The 21,375-nt window shown below is 44.1% G+C and overlaps 1 protein-coding gene and 1 long non-coding RNA gene across 7 annotated transcripts in view; one reads left to right on the top strand and one right to left on the bottom strand.

The window, feature by feature from the left end:
* LRRTM4 (leucine rich repeat transmembrane neuronal 4) overlaps positions 1–21,375 on the bottom strand; it is a 397,419-nt gene that overhangs the window by 12,190 nt on the left and 363,854 nt on the right. The window lies entirely within an intron of this gene.
* On the top strand, positions 19,438–21,061 carry LOC139788886 (uncharacterized). The gene is made up of 2 exons (XR_011722973.1): positions 19,438–20,145; positions 20,267–21,061. It is a non-coding gene; the product is annotated as an uncharacterized lncRNA (long non-coding RNA).

Below are 21,375 nucleotides of genomic sequence, written 5' to 3'. Positions count from 1 at the left end.
ATAAATAAGCCTCTCACCATCCAAAATCTGTTGTTTATTTGCAGTTCCTAGAGGCCTCGACCAAAACTGAAGCTGTGCTGTGGGAACCAAGGCTTGGGTGTTCAGTGAGAGTCCCTGCCCTGAAGAGCTTGTACTGCAGACAGGGATGACAGATGAAAGGTGGGAGAAAGGAAAATAGCAAACAAGAAAAAGATCTCTAAACTGATGCACAGATTGAGGGACAGATTTTTCCACGAGCTAAATACACGAACACAAATCTTTTATCCCTAAGTGACTTCCCTCATAGTGTGGCCATTGCACCCGTGGATCTATTTGTCAGCAATCCAGCCCAGAATGAGCAAATCTGCAGAGCACAGGAGTTGGTGTTGGGTACAACAACCAACAATGTGTATGCCCACAACACCCAAATACAAACCTCCATTTCAGAGGATTTACATCACACGAGAGCCAGTCTGGTGCCACAGACTTCAGAGCAGATCCAGTTTAGCTTTGTCTCAATAGGATTCAGTCACCCTTCTCCATGCTCTGGGATGTTCACAGAAGCACATTAAGGGGTGACAATCTTGAGACCCAAGTACAGTGCTGGTGGCAACTAAATCACCAATGTAAATACAACCTTTGGGGGGCCAGGGTAGCAATTCAGCTCTCTCTTGTCCCAAGACAGCACAACAAAACTCACACCTTTCAGTTTAAAGGTGGTTTTGACTTGACATTGCAATTTAAGGTGTTGCTACAAATGTCCAAGCTAAAGGTTTGCTTACTGCTACTTAAGAGCACTTTGATGCAGCTTAATTCAGTAGCAATAAATCCTTCACAGCCTCAGCACTTGCAAAGCTGGATGCTTGAACAGGTCACTCTGGGCTTCCTTCCAGAGGCAGCACACAGAGCTCTCATTGCATCCCAGGACACAGCCCAGGACTTGGGCTGAGTGCCTGCAAGATGGAGCCACAGCCCCAAAACCTGGATGGATGCTGAAGATAACCTGGGCACACACCTTGGGTGGGAAACTGTTGCCCACTCTTCTGGGCACAAGCTGCTCCTGGAAAGACTCTGTTTGAACACAGGAGGAAAAGTTTTCACCCTGAGGACAGTCAGACACTGGAATGGTCTCCCAGGGGAAGGGGAGGAAAGTTGGAAGTCTCAGCTGAACTGGGGGCTGGGACATCTCAAAATAAAAATAATATGAGAAGGGTTGGACCAGATGATGCTTGAGGTCCCTTCCAACCTGACATTCTATGGTCTGATCCACTGTGGCTGCCACCATCCCAGGGGTTGTTCAGACCCCTCTGCTCCTTTTCTGTCTCTTTACTCCAAACTAAAGAGAACAAAGGTGACACTGAGACTCCAGGTCACACCTTGGGCACTTCTCTGGTGAAGAGACAGAAACAGGCAAGCTGAAAAATATCATCCTACCATAACTGCAGCAGGAAAAGATAGAAGACTGTGGAAAAGACAAGGGATTTCTATTGGACTAAGGCTTCTCTCTCAAGAGCACAGAGCACACTCACCACTGAGCAGTGTGAAAGCCCCAAATAAGCAGAAGGGGCTGAATCAACCCTGGAGTGCCCACAGGGGCTCTGGAAAGAAAGCAAATCAAAATATCTCTGAAAATATTTTCATTCTCAGCAGGGACCAGCCAGGCTTCCTGAAACACAGAGCAGACTGCTTAAAGATAAAGAGTGTATCTTTCATCTGCCCCAAAACAAGGATGAAGCAAATGAGGGGTAGCAATAGGTGTATGAAGATGAATGTGGAATAGAAGAAAGGCAGTTTATCTCAATGACTCCAGCTCTGTGAAAAAGAACATTAAGCACTGGCCATTTCTCCCTATCCTTTAACATTATACATGATAGTGTTTTTCAGTCCCTAACAGAATGGGTTCATGAGTTTATTGGATATTTCAGGAGCCAAATGATCACCCATCCTCTTCACACCAATGGAATGGTTTATGTTTGGCAATCAGAAATAATTCAGACTTGCACGATATGAGATCTCCTGCATACACACACCCCTAGAGTAACCCATGGATACTCAGACTGAGAAGCCATGAGTTACAGCAAGTGCTCTGCAGCCCCCCAGTGTTCACCCATCAGGTCTTTGCAAAATCTTACCCAGAGCCTGTTTGCAGCCTGCCACGTTCCTAAGTCAAATCATGGGAGTAAGCTGCTTGCCCTTGTGCTGCTCCTCTCATCCAAGGGCTCTGCAATCATTATTCAGATAAGTCTTGCACTGCTGCTTTGAGAGGAGTGATAGCATTACCCTCACTTTAGAGATAAATAAACAGAGGTCAGAGAACTCCCCCAAGGCAATCCGGAGAGTTAAAACCCCACAATAAAGTGTTTAACAAAGACTGATATCACTATTCCTATCAAAATAGACAAGGAAACAGACACAGGAGTTGAAGCTGTTAGCCTAACATCAGATAACTGGCTCTGGATCTTTGGTCTCTGAGACAAGCCCACCTGAGAGCTGCATCCCAAATTAACAACTGGTATCAGATCTCCCTATAAACAGACAGAATAATTTCTCACACCTTAATGCATCCCTGTGCTTATTGCTACAATCTTCAAACAAAGCAAATCAGGGGTTTTCTATGTTAGTTTTCAGATGGAATTTCTGATCATTGTTTCTCACTGTTTCCTGGCACTGTTTGCTGCCTCCCTTGTGCCACCAGAATCCTTCCAGCCTCCTTCTGTAGGGGAGGTCCAGGATGGGGGATTTGTAGGATGCAGCATGCAGAGGAGCTCTGACCCCTTGGCAGCTCTGGGCCAGGTCTCAGGACATGGCAGGAGCAGAACCTTGCTGCTCAGCCTGCAGGTTTGATGTAGATGTTACAACATTCTGGAATAATTCTTCCATGTGTTTAATACTTGCAAAGTTCCCTAATCCTTGAATTTTCTACTGGCCTTGTGACTAGGGCTAATCCTGATTTGCCAGGGCTACAGCTCAGCTACAGGGCCCTGTTCTGTGATATGGATCAATTACAGTCAAGCAAAGAACCCCAGTGACAAAAGACTGGGGGGGGAAGCACTAGAAGGGGCTTTAGAACACCCAAAATCATAAAACCTGCCCCAGTATTGCAGATCAAGGGGCCACGACATCAATCAGAGATGGTCTTCCAATTGAGGAAAGTGAAACTATTGTATTCTTTCTGCAGCCCAATACATATTTATTTCATGTCCACCGAATTCAACCGGTTTTATCCTTTATCAAACCCACAGGACCTTCCTGTAAGTGCTCCAAGTGTTTTGGTGCTTGACTCTTCCTCAACTACAGCTACACAGGGTGCTTAGAGCAGGGCTGGGATCACAGTGAGGCTTAGAGCAGCTGCTGTAATTCACTAATAATCACAACACTGAACAGAAAAGACACAAACAATGGGGTCCTTAGGAAAAATTGAGTCCTCTGGGTGCCACCTCAGTTTAAATAACCAATACAGCCTTTTTGTTTAGCCTGTGGGTTCTCCCACTCATATAAACAAGAACAGGGGAAGGTTAGTTAAGTATCCATTAGCTTCCCAGTGATTATGTTGTTCCCCTCCCTATTCTTTAGCCTGGAATAAAGTACAGAGTCCCATCAACACAGAAAAGCAATCAGCAAGACCAACACACACAGTGATTATACCCAGCTATTCACTGCCTTGCCACAGCACTCAGAGCCCTCCTGTCCTGGTTCTGAACAGGGGAGCAGGACAGGAGGAGGCAGGGTGAGTGAGAGGGGTGCCAAGTGCTGCTTGCCAATGGACAATGGTTGACATGGTTACCCTTTTCCTTTTTGTGCTCCAGGTATGTAGGCAGTTCAGCTTCAAAACCTCCCGACAATGGAACACAAAGCAATGCAGTCTCTTCCTATTTCCATGGAAGAAAAGAAAGTGCCATTGCCAGGCTTCTGTGGCCTTTTATAGCAGAACAGCTTTGACATCAAAGCTCACAGCACTCCTCTGCAATAGTCATTCGCTGTGTCTTTGTGGCCAGGAACTAAAACATTTTTATGAAGTTCTAAGGGAAAAAATTATCTCCTGAAAATGAGCCTCTTGTAGTGAGTGCTGCAAATAATGAACAGCTGCACTGCTGCCTTTGGAAGGTGAAAGGAAGGAAATGTGGTCTTAATGTGCTTTTAAAGCAGGAATGGGTCAGTCTCCAAGATGTTTATTGGGCATGAATAAAAACATCCAGTTGTCAAAGGAAACATTAGGAAAAAAATTGACAGAGTTAGGTAGGATGCATTATTTAAACACCTATTTATCTATCAGAAGGAAAACAGCTGCACTTTTGAGGAGAGTGTGATCAACCATGGCTCAATTGTAGCCTCCACCATATGGGTTTTGTCTGACAAACCAGGGGACTATTTTGCTTTCTTTTTTTTTTTTTTTTTTTGTCCCTTTTGCAAGCGAGGCCTCAGGATCACAATACAAAAGGGAACTAATGCAGTCCACACCTCCTCACAAAATGTCCTCTCCTTGAGGGCTCTGCAGCCACTCACTGACATAAAGGAGAGCTCCATCTGCACCCCTGATGCTGTGTGAACCTGTGCACAGTGACAGCTCCTGCACTCAGACTGCTCAAAGCCTGACATGCAGCTCCTGCAGTCCTCTTATCCTTCAGTCTTCCAGAGGGAGTGGTCTTCATCCTCCTCAACATCAAGCTAGTGGATATCTGATTCCAAAACCCTTGGTTTCAAGGTAATTTCAACAGACTTCTGCAACAGCACACTCTCCATGACCTGATCTACATCTATTAATGTTTCAACATCCTTCTCCTACATGTGCCACCCAAGACAGTCTGATAAAACAACCCAAACTCTCATACTGCAAATCTAACTTTTTTTTTTTTAAAAAAACAGAATAAAATAAAAATAAGGTATGTTCCCTTTGTGATATATTCAGCTGCTAGAACTCCATTAATTTTGGGGAGAAAAGTTTACAACCCAACAAAATAATAAACAGTAGAACTGACACAAATATAGGACAGAAGAGGACTGAAGGACCTGCACACATAAAACACTTGCCTGGGCTTCCAAGCATTCTCAGACAGACTATTACTGCAGGTTAAATACTCCACAAATCTTGTAATATACAAGTGCATCAGGTAGAAACTACAGGAAGACCAAGATGTGGTGCAGAAGGTTTGGGTCTTTGCAGGGGAGGGAAGGGAGAGCTGAGCAGGGCTCTGCCTTGCTGGAGCCCCAGTTGCTTTGGTGTGGAACTCAGACTGGATGAAGCTCAGACAAGATGCCAGGCCTGGTGCCCCCAGCACAGCAGCTGCCACACTGGAGCTCTGATCCCAGCCTGAGACCTCAAGCAGCTCTGGAAATACAAAGCAATTAATTCTGGCTCTGCTGAAAACCAAGAGGACCTTTGCAATCAATGCAGGATGCCCTCTCGGGAAAAAAAAAAAAAAAAAAGAAAAATAAAAAAGAACAAATTACTTTCCCTTTCCCTTTTTAACAGAAATCAGACCTTTCAAGTAGCACTAAACACAATTATCAAGCCACAGAATCTTTTCTCTCCTGACAAGCTGTACTTCACCTGAACCAGATGGGAGGCAAGGTCCTCATTCCACAACACTGCAACCTTCATGCTTTCCTGCAGGTGCACAGTTAATTTGATAAGTAAGTTCATTAAGTTCATGATGGGGCAATAGAGAGACTTCTCTTCCCCCCCATCCATGGAAGTGCTCTCAGAAACGAGCAGTAACTGGAAATACATTTTGTATAACAACAGCAGCCACAAAACATACACAGGGCAAACCTTGTCCTACTAAAACAAACTTCTGGGAATCTCTCCTCTCCCTGACTCTCCCTCTGGGTCTGTGTTCACCCAACTGAGAGCACAGGGGTGCTGATGTCACTGGGACTCTTACAGAATCATTACTCTGTTGTCTGGCAAACTTCCTCCATGGCAGTTTTAGCCCTGTGCTGGATTATTAAGAATACAGAAATCTCTGGCTCAATATAAGCAGCATGTGGACTTCATAGCAAGATTGACTCCATTTTCTGAAACCCTGCAGCAAACACTTCTGTCCTAAGTGCTGAGGTGCTGAACAGGTTCAGTGAGGTTCCTGTGATTTGAGAGACCTGTGAACTGAGACACTCAGGCAGCAAGCACCTCCTTCCATAGAACTGTAATGAGCTGGAATTTGTTTCAAGACATTTCTGCTTAACTTCTTTTCTATTTTACAGGACTTTTTAACTGACCTGGATAAAATTGTTACCCCTTCCTGTACTGTGAGAAATGCTAAACCTTCTTTGGCTGCTACAGATTCCATCCCATCCTCAGTCATCTCCTATCCAAGGAGTGGGATGTTGTTCATTTATCTCATTGGCCTTTTCATGCCTCTGATCTTCCCCCTGCTTCTCCTTCTTTGTTTTCCAGTTCTCTTCAATATTCTCTGAGGTGGGGTGATGAGAACTTCAGGAAAAGCTCCCACGCAGAGAGCAGGATGGGACAGTGAGGTTTTCTGTTTTCCTCTCAACTTCTTTTTCAGATATTTTCCCTTCTGACCACCAGCGAGATGTTTCAGAGAACTATGCACAGTGATTCCAACATCTCCTTGAGTGGCAACTCTGACTTTTAGGGAGTTAAAAGCACTATTAAAAAAAAAGTTTATATTTGCCATTTTTATTGCTCAGTGATTGACAGAAGCAATAGACACCCCAGAGTCGTTAGCTGAGCAACTTTGTATTCCAACAGTCCTTAGAAACCCGGGCTGAACACCATCTGGTCCTGGTAATTTGTTGCCATTCAGTTCATTGATTTGTTCTAAACCCTGTAACTGATCCACCAGCCCCAGTGCAGAACAACCCGGGCTTGATCCTGCACCAAGAGAAACTTTTCCAGCTGCTCCAGGGAGTTTGGGATCCTGGCTCTCCATTTCCATCACACATCACTACTGATTTCCAGCTCGGACTGGATACAGCAATTCATTTGGACATATTTAATCCCTCTTGAAGTTAGGTAATTTGTTTATCTTTAAATAAAGAGAAGTAGCAACAGTTAAGTAAATTAAGATCTCCCTTCTTGAAGCACACAGACCTATTTCCACACCTGAAATTAAACATGTGTTTACTAATTAACACAAACCCAGCTTTGACAGTACAATCCTTTGTGGCACTGAGAAACTCAACATAATCCAATCCACACACCAACTGCACCTTCCTGGCTCAGTGTAACTGAGGCATTTGTCTCCTGAACACTTCAGCCTCCTGAGGTAGGAAAAAAGGGCTTTTTGCACTCTGGGTTGGGGTTATAGGAATTCTTTTCACTCACTGTCACTGGAAAGCTACAGCTCCCAGGAACTCTACTTCTTGGAGCTCTTGAAAGATGGTGAGAAGTCCCTGTTCTTAAAAAAAACCCTTGGTGTTTGAATCTCAAACTGCTACTTATTTGTTCTCCTTCAGGAAAATCTATTACTTTAATTTTGTCCCTAAAAGTAAAACTGCTTTACAATTTTTGTAAAAGGTGAATTTTTCTTATTTCCCCTGCCCCACTTCCGTATTTTCAAACCATAAAGAAGGTTTGGAAAACTTACATCTATTCTGAAATTAATACCTTTTCCTTTTTAATTTAGCAGCTCAATGTGAATCAGTAATAAACTTCATCAAATTTCCTTCTTTGTTTATTTATCTGGCTTATTTGTTTGCTTTAAGCTTTGTTTTATAGCTGTATGTAAACTCAGTTTTGCATCATAAAACATTCCAGTTGGTTCCAGGAAGATCAGAGAGAGCAAAAATACCACAATGCATCTGCAGGTTTGGGTCCCTGTATAAAATCCTTCCAGTTGTGACATTTCTAAACTTAGTGTTTCAGGGGGAAAGCACATGGGAAGTGCTCTCCAGGCCTGCAGCAGACTTTGGTGCTGAAGATTGTGTTGGTGAGAGCACTGTTCAGAAACAACACTGGAGTTACCTCCTACTTCAGGCTTTGTTTCCAGAGGTTGGTTGTTTTTATTTTACTGAACTTTTTAAAAAGTCAGAAATAAACCATGAACCAAGATATTCAGCTGCCTAAAGATGGAAACTGATACATTTAGTGACCTTCTAAACTGTTTTCAGAGATGAAAATTGTTGAAAATTAAGGAAGTTGAGTCCCAGCCTTCTGGAACTCTGCTGTAAACCCCATAAATCACTTCTCTAATATCCTTAAGCTACCTGAAACCCTTCCAAGCCTTCAAACCTGTAGCAGGGAGTCCAGAGCAAAAGGAGAAGCTGTGTGAATCCCTTCTAGGTTAGCAAGATGCCTGCAGTGCTTCTGATCAAACCAGAGAGAATCTCCCCTTGGGGGAGTCACCCTGGCACCCCAGCAGAAATGGCCTGAGAGCAGCAGGGGGAAACTCCATGAGTGCAACCATGTGCCAACCCCTGCCTGAACATCACTATGAAATTAACTGCAGCTCTGCCCTGCTTCCCCAGAGGTGTTTGCTTAACAGGAATCCTTTGAACACCAAGCACCTTTAATGATTCCATCAAATCCATGTTAACAGCTTAGGGGTGTGCAGTCACCGACAGCACCAGAAGTGTCTCTGTTAAAGCTTCAGCACAAAGATGTCTGGGGCTTTTTAATTCTCAACAAGGTGGTTGTTTTTAGCTTGGATCTCACCAGAACTCATCAGCACTTGTATTAGAAACAGCAGCAACAGCCTTACACCATTACTTTTACTGCATCTATGAAACCAGGAACAAGTAAGTGAGCCTGATGCCATCTAACTGTGTAAAATATAGATATAAAATACAGAAATTGTGTAAAACAGATTTGTATTACTCCCTGTACACACAAGAACAAGAAAGGATATGGGGCTTACACTCCTTTTAGTTATGCTAATTCTGTTGACACCAGTAAATTTACTCCTGATTCACACTGGTACAATGAACAAGAAGAACATGATGCACGTTTTGATGTGTGCAGGGAGAACTGTGAACAGCACTGTATTTCCATCATGAAAATCTGATGTCTCTAAAAATCCAGTACTGATGGCAAGAAATAGTATAAGCATGAAAAAAAAAAAAAAGAGGTTCAGTACATTTCCCAGTGCTATACAATCTCTTTTTACTAACTACTACCAGCCTCACTCCATTTCTTTGTTCTTTGCCATGGTAACCTGGTATTTGTTTCCCACAGCTGATTTTTAATGCTGTTTATTAAATGCAAAAACCCATTGAAAGGCTGCTAATCCTAAACCCCAGTACTTTATGTCAGAATGCTTCATACATTTCCTTACAATTTGTGTGTTAGAAGAGAAAGTTGAGTAATAAAGAGATTGGTGTGTACTAGCACTGCCATCACCACACTCCTGGCTTTGTAAACAGGATCATGCAACTGAATACAGAATTGGTAATTTTGTACCTTACCTATTTTTAACTGTGCTGAACATCACTGAATCTAACAGCAATTTGATGTTGGAGCAGTTGCAAGTAGCTGGGCTTTTATCTTCAAAAACAAGTTTGACCCTACTGAGTTTAGCTCATTTCCACCAACTGTTTGCCTCCTACAAAAATCTGCTTCCTATTAATTGGTGTTCTTTTGATGTTATCAGCTCACACACCAAACCCAAAATATCCAGCTGTCCTTAATCATCTTAAACCTGCATGTCCCCACAATCTTCTCATACCCCCTTCCCACATTAGCACTCTTCTGTTTTTTGTCCCACAACCCTATTTGGAAATATCCAGAAGCTGGGAGCAAGGTTTTGACTTTTTTTTTTTTTTTTTTTTTCCTAAATTTCTTCCAGTCCTTAGGAAGGGCTTGATCCAAACTCAAGAACAAAACAAAATGAGCAAAGTAACTCCAGCCCCCATCCTCTAAACAACCCTGGAAAGAGCTTTTAGGTTAGAGAGACTCATGTAGAGAGGCAGAATTGAAGGCAAGTGAAACAGAATTAATTTGAATCCTTTCCAAAACCTGACAGTCCTGGATGCTGCATTTTTCAATCTGCCACATCCAGCAACAGCCCCAGTGGAGCAGAGGGAAAAGCAAAGGTTTTTCTGACAGCAATTGGTCCATGCTCAGTCTGAGACCCCCTCCTCTTGCTGACACCACCAGCTCTGCCCAGTGTGAGGATGAACACCTCTCCCCAGGATTATTTCCTCACTGCAGCTCCCCTGGCACCAGTTTCTTCTCTTTCTGTGGCTGAGATTTCTGCTGCCTCTCCTGTGTGGCAACATTGACTCACAGCTTGAGCAGCATCCAGAGACAAGACACTGCTCTGTTTCCTAGCAAGCAATGGGGATTTGGGGAGGAATTACAAAGGCTGCACCTGCCCCTTACTCAGTTTGAGAGAGATCTGACCTCGTGTGTTGGATTCCTCAGCCAGGCAACAAAAGCTCTCCACAAAAAGCTTTGCCTAGAAAAGGAGCTGTGTGAGTGAGTGAGGCAAAACACTACTAATGTGATGCTGTGGAAGTTCTGATGGACATTTCCAAGTACTTTCTCCTCTTCTGCAGCTAAAGCTGGAAAATAATCAGTACCTTAGATCTATCTTTAGTTAATTTTCATTTATAGATAGGAAATACATTTATGTTTTTCAGGAAAGAAAAGCAAAGTAGTCAGCCATTCCAACCCACAGAAAAGTTACTGGCACCATTAGTAACTCCTGGTCTCTTCAGTGTAAATGTGACCAGCACAGAAAAGCTTGCAGGAAAAGTAATTTTGGAATGTCAGAATTATTTTTTCAGAGCTCTTGTTCAATGAAAGTGAGCATGCTGAGACTTCTCAGGGAATGACTTGAAAATGCAAAGGCACTGGAGTTTGTGCTCAAAACCACTGAAGTGGTTAACAATTCCTGCCTAAATCTAGAACTCAGACCTGGTTTGAGACCGAGTGCCTGTTGTGGGAGCAGCACATTCCAAGTGGTACCAAAGAGTTTCCTACAACTGTCTCACAGATGTCAGGGCCACAGCACAGAGTCTGAAATCAGAGATAATCAACCATGACATCCCCCTGTCAATGAGGAATTGTTCTCTAAGGTATTTAAAAAGGATGATCAGCTCCCCTCTCCACTTGAGGATGCTCTCATTCACAGGGTTTCCTACATGCAGGGCAGGTGCTCAACCCTAACCAAAGCCTCTTGCTGGGCTTAGCTAATTTGCAATTAGATTCTTACAAAAAAAGTGAAGCAAAGACTTTCCTTAATACCCTGCTAGAAATATTCTGTAGTGCATAAGGAGTCAGATAAGCATGGAAACTTATCTTGAACTGTTCTGCATCTTTGATTTCTTTTGGCAGCTGAGTCAAAGTACAACATTCCTACTAGGGAGTCATCAGACTTTTGATGCCTGTTTAACAACTGTCAGCTCAGGGAGGGTACAAAGGCAGCAAATGCAAGAAGTGCTGCTCCACTCCTGAGGACAAGGTTTCTACACCCAGGTTGATGCTGACAGAAGCAAACACCACACTTCAGAGTCATGCACAGGCAGAACAACCCAGGAGCACAATTAAAGGAGCCAGCAGGAGCCCTGAGCTTCTGGGAAGCCTGGCTAAGTGAGAGAGCAGCAGCCACCCAGCAACACAGCACCGAGTACAGCAAGAGGTCCTGGGCAATCTGTTAGCCAGTTAATTCCATCCTGCTCACAGGAAGACAAAATGCACCAGAGTCCTGCCCTGGGAAGTGTGGGGGGCTCTGGGGAGACAGAAATCCCTTGCCTGGGAGCTGATGAAGTCAAACAGAGACAGCAGGACGAGGTTGCTCTTGCTGCTGCTGCTCCTGCCCTCCAGGGCAGAGCAAAGAGCTCTGAGTTTCCTCTTGGTAACGTGCAAGGACCAAGAGACTTCAGCTCCATCTCTGTCCCTCCATCCCTGGCTGCTGCTGCTGCACCTCACTGAAGGGCACTTAGAAGAATGAACACACAGCTCTGTAACCAGCTGAATCCTCTTCTCCCTACTCTGTATCTCCAAGTGCCTTCACAAACTTGGAAACAGATACAGAAAATGAAAGACCAGTAAAGATGGAAGACTCCAGTCCTCCAGCAAGAGGAGTGGGACAGCTTTGGCATTCAGCAACTGCAGGTTTCTTCTGCAGCAACGAAATCAAGAAACCTTCCTGACCTGCAAAGTGACCTCAGCAATCAGATCTTTCTCCCAGGTAAGGCCTGGGTACTGGTACAAGGTAGCTGACTGGGAGGGCAAATAACTGGTGGTTGTGAAGCTTTTGGAAGGTCTGCAATGTCTTTGTGCAGGGGAATCAACCAGAAGAAGCTGCTCACTGAGGCTCTCCCCAGCAGCAATGGTTTCCTCAGGACTGATCCTCATGCACCAGGCACATCCTTCTCCACAGCAATGGCTTTTCAATGAACATTCAACCAACAACAACCACTTTGAGTATAATTAAGTAATTAATTATATTTTCTAATCTATTAAGTCTTGATTGCTTATCAAAGCATTCAGCTGGATCATTTTCCTCTTGTCATTTCCAATTAATTTTGCTTTTATCTTTTTAAGCAAAGGAAAAAGTCTCCCAAACTTCATGGGGAATCAGGGCTTCAGTGGAGCAGAAAGAATAGTTGCTATTTTTCATTTTTTTTCAAACTATAACTTACTAACTGATGATGATGCACTCCTGATTCCACACAGGTAAAGTACCTGGTTGCTAGGAAGTGTGAAGTGCTTATCTTTTGCATTAGTGAAAAACTCATAAAGCCAATAATGCTTTTATGGCTCTAAGAATCCCTGAAGCTATGTAGTTCCATTCACCACAGTGCAGGATTAAACACAGCAGCATGGGGTAATTAGTGCAATCAGAAATTAAACTCATCTGCCATCACAACTGCAAATCAATACAGCCTGATATGTAATGTTCATGAGTGCAAACTAACAAAAATAAAAACCACAGAGATGTTGCACAGCTCCATCAAAGGCCAGGGGACTGCTCTGCCTCAGGAGAACTGGAAATCCAGCCCACGTTTCAGTCTTGACTGTTAAAAATCAGTATGTACTCTATGGTTTTATCACAAAATAATCTCTTTCTGTGCCTGTAATTTATCCTGGGACTTGAAGTATGCACAGAAAACAAGTGAATATTCACAAAGAGAGAAGAAAAGCTTGGTTGTTGCAGATCCCTATTGTATTGGGGAAGGAACTGGCTGGGAGAAAACCCACAGAGAAGTGTGAAAGCATTGCTCCAATAAACCTATCCCATGGTAGTGTCATAACACTCCCTGTGGAATGAGATGGTCTCAGGTCAGCTCAGGACACTGTACTCTTCCATCCTTTCTTGCCCCTGTAAAAGTTCCTGCAAAACTAAAGCCCTGTGTTAGAGAAGATTCCCTCACTGGGTGAGGTGGTTAAAGGTAAACTGAGGCTGGGAGAACAGGACTGGAAAATTACCCAGCTGGGTACTGATCCATCACATCCAGAGTCCAGGCAAATGGAATAAACCAGACTGCAGGAACTGCACTCTGAGGATAATCATTTGAAAAGATGCTTCATAAAATAAAATGTAATGCTAATTATGCCTCTATGGAACAGGATTATTCAGCCTTACCAGCTACAGGGAGTGGACCATCAAGACTAACATTCACTGAAGAAAAAAGCTTTACTCCAAAATGGCTTTTCAAACTTTTTCTACTCAACTGCTACAAACCCTGCTGCTCCTTCATGCCACACTGACAACATCCTGGGTAAGTCTGTGAACTTTACTACTTGTAGGATTCCATGAATCATTTAGACAGACTGAGCACTATACACAGTACTGGAAAATATACACCCACCATCATTTAAGACTTCAGCAAAGTTGTACCCTCTCCACTTCACCTTGGGCTTCAAAGAGGGCCTGGAATGGACCAAAGCACGTGGATAAACACACTCCAGGCCACAGCTTCTCCAAGAGATCTAATCCCAGAGCTCAGCTTGCACAAGATTATTTTCTCATTTCAAATCTCTGAGGAGTTCTAAGAGATGCAGCTGCACACACCACAACTCTCAAGGAGGAGGAAAACATTTTCTCAGAGGGGCTGAAAGGAGGGAACACAGAGAACACAGTGCTGGGCTGGCAAACAGAAGGGCTCTTCCCTCCCCTTACCTGCTGAGAAAATGATCCTGTTTGGACATTTACTGCCTGTCAGCCCCCTCCTCTCCTCTCCCCCAAAACAGATTTCCTTGGATCTTGCACATGGGAAGAATCTTTCCCCCTCAGTGCCAGTGACATTCTGACTGTTAATGACACAGAGTGGCCCCATGCCATCCTCATACAACAGAGAGGGATCCAGAACACATCATCCTGTAGCTGCTTCCTCTGGGATCAACAGAAGAAAGTTTAAAATCACAACACAAAAACTCCTTAAGAAAAATAATCAAAACTAAGTCTGAGATTCAACTTTGTGGTAAAATTCATTTCTCTGTCAATAGCAGAACAAACAGGGTTTCTCATTCTTCTCCTTGGGTATTGAAAGCCATTCATTTAAAAATAGATATATAGATATATTGCCATTTTTGACTGCTGAAACAATGCACTAGAAAGACAGTTAGCTGCCTCTGGATAGTAAATAAATTTCCTGCCTTGTTGAGTGAGGTGAATACAAAAAGATGAAGCACTAAATCCTGCCCATGGCATGCCCTATCTCTCTTAGGTTGTCATGCCACCAAAAATTATATCCAACTCAGTCCAAGTAAATTCTACCTCAGAAACCTTATTAAATGCACTGGGGAAGATTTGTCTCATTGTTAAATCTGCATTAATCTGCAACCTCTTAAGGCCAGGTCTGTATCCAGAGTTTCAGATATTGACAGCAATACAGAGAGGAGAATTTCATCTGATGTTCTGAGTAGCTTTCAATGAGCACTTCAGCATCAGAGAGAGGATCTGGATGAGCAACTTGTGTTCTAGCACTTGAACTCTCCCAGCTCACTGCACAAGAGAAAGCAGTTTTTAAAATGTGGTTTCAGAGAGTTCTAATCCTAAGTACATTAAATAAATGATATTCACCTTAATACCTGGTCCCTCTGCAGATTCATTCCACTATCCACCATATTCCTTCCTGTCCTCAAAAATCTACAAACTTAATGTACTGAGGTGCCAGTTGGCTTCCAGGTACACACAAGACTCAGCTGCCTTGGACTACACATTCCAAATAAACCCTGAGAGCTGTGACAAAGGAACAGAACAATTGAGGCAATTTAAGCAGCTGCAAAATAGAACAGGTCCTTATCCAAACCCCTCCCACTGCTGGAACCAAACCCAACACTTCTCTTTACTCCTCACCTCAGCCCATTGCCCATCCTGTTCTTCTAGCACAGCACTGGAAGGTGCAACCTGGTTTTAGATTTTGAAAAGAATAAAAATAACAATATATACATATATATATATAGAGAGAGACCATTTTGAAGTGACTGGACCTGCTCCTTGGAAGAGCTGTGACAGCCTCTAGCACTCACTATTTGGATTTATGTCACGGAATGGCAGAGTTTTTCAATCACATCAGCTAAGAGCTAGAGATAAGATAGGGCCAGAAAGGGAATTACATGGGATATACCCTGGTATAATTTGGCTTTATGGCTGAAGAGAAAAAAAAAAAAAAATCAGAGGCAGCCAGAGAAAGCCCTGGTGATTTTCAGATTTCATCTTTAAAGCAACTTACTTACTGGGAGTCAAAATTGGGATAATGCTTCAAAAAGTGTATCTGTGGCTTAAAACCTTGATTCTGCTTCTCAGACCTGACTTAAGCACTCAAACTCCCATTTAAATGCTGGGTGCCTAGATGCATGAAAGCAGCTGAGATTTTTAGGGTTTGGGCTTTTAAGAGGTTTTTTGTCAGATTTTTTTTTTTTTTAAAGAGAGGCTACTAACTGCCTATATCACATCTGAAAATGAACCTTTATATTCCTGAACACTTGGAAAACTTCTATTGGAATAGAACTTCTAAAAGCCCAAGAGTTTTTGGTTTTTTCCCCACAAAAAAAACGTGCCTGCATTACACCTCAGGTAAACCACTTTCCTTTAGGTGTTCCTACAGCACCACCATGATGAGCTTTGATGCTAATTGGGGTCCCTGGGTCTACTGGGGAGGACTGAATGGCTGTGTGACCTACTGAGAACTGCAGCAAACCAGGGGCACTTTCCTCAGCCCTGCTTTCTCAAAGATTTATCCTCTACCCAACAACATGACAGCTGCCTGAGGCTGAATGACATTTTGGGTGTTGAAAGTGAAGTGAAATTTACCACAGCCACCTAAAAGTCTGAGTCACGGTAACAGCCACAAAAAAACAAAAAAAAACTTCTACCACTACAGGCTCACCTTGCTTCAAGAAAAGGCTTTTTCCCTCCTGGACTTCCCTGGACTGCAATTGGATGGAAAACTGGAGCAGATCCTGCTACAAGTGAATCAGTGCTTCCTGGCTCTGGAGCAGCTGTTGAATGGGGTGGAGGTTTTCTCTTTATTTCATTTTTTAACTGGTTGTTCAATGGAGCAGGAGACAGGGGGACCCCTGAGCATTTGGAACTCCAGAAAGGCATCTTGGTGTAGGGAAGGGCAGCTCAGGAACCATGCTCAGCTACAGGAAATGTTCCCAGCAGGACTGTGTCTAGCAAGGATGAAAAGAGGAGCAGTTGAGCTCAGGCTGGTTACTATGGAGAAGACAGAATCTGATTTCATACCTCTGAGTGGGCCTGGAGTTCTCTGTTTGGATGTTTCTTCAACTCCTCCCCAACCTCACCTTCAGAAAGCTCATCCTGACAAAGATGCAAAGCCCCCAGCAGGGAACAGGGGTGAGTTTACTGTGAACATCTTTTTACCTGGACTTATGTTGAGCCCAACAAACTGGACCAGTAAATGGAAATGATGCATGTGTACAGAGAGCTGTTCCAACCTAGCAAATGGAGCCAGAGCCTTCCCACTCAAACCCCCCCAGTATCATGTACTCAGTTGGAAGAATTTTGGCCCAAATTATTACCAGGCTCTGCCCAGGCCAGGTGAGCTCTGAGGCAGCAATGTCTGCAGCTCCAGGAAGCTTCTCCTCTCTGGTAGGAGGGACTGGTTGTCTCCTGTCCCTGTAAGTTATCCAAGGTTGTTGGCTGCATTTGTGGAGTGATTCACAATAGGAACTGTGGCAGATTCCTGTGAATGAGTTCAGCACAACCACAATTACAGCTGATCAAGAGCAAATTCCCAACTAATATGCTGCCTCTAGTCCACTAAAATCAGTCCCTTTTTAGAAGAAGTACACACAGTTTTGGAGGAAGTGCATGCTCACTGAAGCCAAATTAAAGCAAGCCAAACATCTTGGCTGTCTTGGCAACCTAATTATACAAGGAGACTAATGCAGTTATGTGCTGTCTCCAAGATGAGCTGAATGATAGCAGTGGTAATGAGTACCTGACCATCTACAATTAAAAACCTGAAGCTTTTATAGAAATAGCAAACCAGTCAGCAGATGGCAACCAGATGGATACAAGATCCAGAGATGTGTACATACAAAACTTCATTGAAATTAAAATTATTGTTCATTGCAATAAATGCAGCTTGGCTGGATGAAAGGCAGCATCCTTAAGTAAGGGGGAAATGGTTTTCAATAATTAAGGCACTACTTCTGAACCTCTTCTGAAGTGTTCATGAGAATCTCTTCAGAGGAGTAATAAAAAATATATTGCATCCATGTGACAAGCAAAGGTATTCTCTGAGCTCTAATCCCTACAGATGAAAACAACTATCTGCTGGTTTTAGGAGGCTAGAGGACAGGTAAGAAATTCCAGCCCACGGGCTGGGATAGCAAAGTTTGGTACCTTCAGGAAAACTGCTGTGGTTCATGCAAGCTGATGCTCAGCCCCTGAGCACTGGATCTTTGACACCTCCCACCCACTCCTGTTCATTTGCCTTGCCATGATTTGTAAAGGTCACATAATACAGACTCCTAAATACCACGCTAATCACTCAGCAAATATTAATTAACAGTAAACAAAGAATTATTTCTTGCCTTGTAACCCAGTGCTGATTCAGTTAATTGCATTGTTCTACATTTTCCTCAGCCAGGCACTGCCAAACACAAAGAGCTCCAACGTGCTCCCAGGAACCCAGCAGTGCTGTCACCCCTCATCATGGCACACAAACACATTCTGGTAGGAGGCTGAGCAAAATTTCCCAAACTCTCATTGATTCTTACAGAAGCTGTGGCATCCTGGCAACTCCTCTAAGATCCTTCAGCGTTTGGATCACAGGGTTCACCTTTGGGGATATTTGGAATACCTGCAAACCCTCTGGGATTTGAGGGCAGCCTTCAGGTGCTGAGCCCTAGGGGACAGCCTGTCCTTGGGACAACCCCAGAGCAGCAGCACAGCTGCAGAGCAAGCAATGAAGCCTGGCAAGAAACAGCAGAGAGAGCACGTAAAAGCATTCAGAATTCTGTCACTCGTATATATTACAGTACAGCAAGAAGACAGAAGGATTTATTGTATGTTTCCTTTCTTCTAGGGCAGCAGCATCAACAAGCAGCACGTTCTGCAGGGACAGAGAGAAATGAACTGTTCTGGTAAGTGCCTTCACACAGCCCCTCTGCAGTTCCTTGGTGCTCCACATCTCACCCAGGGCTGCTGCTGGGGGGTTACCACCACCAGGGGCCAAGAGATGGGAAAGCTCTGCTGGGTTTGTGAGCTCTGCCACTCCTGCCCAGTGAGCTGCTTGTGCTGAGCTCTCTTTCACCTGCACAGAAAGGGCTGGAATTGCTGTTACTTGGTTCTCCTCAGTCCCCGAAGCCAGCTTTATTTTTGCAGAGAAGGGATGATAGCCCCTACATGGGGTTTTGTCCCACCACAGAGCCCTCCTCTCCAATAGGAAAGACTTTACCTCTGCCTCCAGCAGCTGAAGGCACAGATTTTCTTTTCCAATTGAAGCTGCCAGCAGAGGAGAGGGAACCTGGGTTGGAGTATGCCCAGAAGCAGATGCCCCCCTCCCACCCCCCTTCTTCTCTTTACAGAAAGAATAAAACAGGTGCTCATTTCTGAGATGCATATAATGGAGTAGAATTAAATTAGAAAGAATTAGAATACAATGTTCATCTCCTTCATCTTTAGAAGGATACAACAGGTCTCAAGCTGGGCACAGGCAGATTATGTCCCCTGCTGCAGGTGGCTGTTGTTTAATACAGACTGCATTCCAGTCTGCCACCTAGATGCTGTCTAATTTTAATGAATAGACACCAAAAAATTCATTTGCCTGCAAGCACAATTCAGCCATCAAACAAGCCCAAGTTCAGGCTGGGGAAAACAGCTGCTGCTCAGTATAAGTCACACCTGGAATCTATGGAGCTGCCCACAGAAGATGCTCCAGGACAGAGCAATCCCTGGTGGGCTGGAGCCCCTGGGGGCCAGGCCAGCCCCAGCTCTCCAGCAGGGAGCTCCTGTACCAGCAGCTGGAGCTCAAGCTTCTTGTGGCACTCCAGGCATTTGCCCTAAAGGCTCAGAGGTACTGCAGACCCCATCTGCCCTTCCCTAGGGCTACATTTCCTTCTGGAAATGCTGGCAAGTGGGCTCCAAGTGTGCAGTGGGGTCAGTCAAGCCTTCCCTAGCCATGGGGAGCCCAGAGACTACAACACTGGCTTGACTTGACATGCAAGAAATGGTGATGGACCAATGACTTCCAGAAATGAGGGAATTCAGTTGCAGAAGCACCCAGAGATGTTTTGTTTGTTCAGCTCCAGCGTGCCCTCTGCAGCTCCTCTGTGTCCCCACTGCCAAGCAAACAGCGCCCAAGCACTCGGGTGCACATCCTGCCACCCAGAGATGGGTGCTTCTGCCAGCTTCTCTCTTTTCCCTCTCTCTGTTCCTATAATTAAAAAAATGGACAAACTCCACGCAGGCTTCTGAGCACGCCTGCCATCCACAAACCCAATTTCAGAGGCTGACAGCCTAATTAATCTTCTTCTTTTGTTTCAATAGCATACGGACTCCACTCAGCTGTGGAATATGGTGGAATCTTGCTGAGACCACATCTGTCAGGATTGCAGTGTGAATAAAGGAACGGGGCTGGGCTTTTGTTTGATTATATCTGTATTTATATAGCTCTGGACCTCCTGAGTGCTCCACGCACAGGCAGCATACAGAAATCTATATCCTAACATCCTGAATCTGGAGAAACACCTGTGAGCCCAGACCCCTCAGCATCAATATGCAGCAGGAAAGCAATCTCAGTGCCCAGGGAGACATCATTACTGCCTCACACAGCACTCAGGTAAAGAAAGATGACATGACTTGTCCAAGGTCACACAGAAACTGTGACAGGGCTGGGAACTAAGCCAGTGTCTCAGATCATGAACTTAACTCCTAAGACACCCTTTGCCTTTGTTTTCCAGGGCCTGCCTTCTTTCTTTCTTTCCTTCCAGGGGTGTAACTCAAACAACTGCTGACCCATCATTACCACTTGGATGTCACTGTGACACTGGAAGCCCTTCTGAAAAACTCCCAACTGGCAGCAAGGTGGCAAACTGAGACACTTGGTCACAACGAAGCTCCACTCATCTGAAGGAAAGCAAACCCAGCCTTTTGTTCACTCTCAGGCATCAAGAACTCCTCTGGCCCTGGGTCAGCTGTCCACTCTCTAACCAGCAGCACCTTGGGCCATCTGTGGGGCGAAAAGCTTGACTAAAAACTGACTAAAAACATCCTTACTTGGTCATTCCTGAGAGCAACTACATGCCAGCCTCTGGCAAGCCTTGGGCTGCTTACAATGCTGAAGATTCTTAGGGTTTTATCAGTCTCATAATATTTACTTTCTTAATCCTTCGGTTTCTGATACCATGAAATGATGAGATTACCACAACTCTCACTGAAAAAAAGGTTTCAAGATCTAAAACATGACCACGAAGCAAACCCCCAAGAGCTCCAAAGAAATTAAGGACTCAAAAGAAATCAGAGTGTCAGGGTCTTTTTGACTGGGGCTGCAGGCTGGTGTCTGAATGTCCAGGGCTGTCAGCACTGCACTTGAATTACTTCACCACAAAATAAAGGTCACAGGATTTCAATCAAGCTCCTCAGCCAGTATAAATCCTGTCTCTCTTGGTGCTGTGGAGACTCAGACCTGCTAAAGTCAGGCTTAATTTATAGTTTCAATATCTATCAATAAAATTGTGTCCTGGTTTTAAATATGAGATGTTAATTTGTCTGCATTACCTTCCATGGGGTTTCTTGCATTTATACCAGCAGAGAACCTGATGTGCATCTGGGAATTTGCTGAAGGTAGAAGCTCTGCCTTGCACTCCAGGATGTTTTCCAAAATGGTTGCCTAAATTACTGATAATTGCTAAAGAAATGATTTGGCTAATAAGCAGCGATGCCAACCAGTTGCACTGGGAGCTCCAGTGATAATTAGATAGACAAAAAAGGAGGAGGGGAGGAGGAAGCACCTTCAGATTCTTTAGGATAATTATAATTTGTGTCAAAGAAGACAAATATTTCAATTTTG

The sequence above is a fragment of the Heliangelus exortis genome, chromosome 30 (genome assembly GCF_036169615.1).
Source record: "Heliangelus exortis chromosome 30, bHelExo1.hap1, whole genome shotgun sequence".
NCBI classification, from domain to species: domain Eukaryota; kingdom Metazoa; phylum Chordata; class Aves; order Apodiformes; family Trochilidae; genus Heliangelus; species Heliangelus exortis.
Note: the sequence above shows the minus strand (reverse complement) of the source record. Positions and strands in the feature narration are given on the sequence as shown.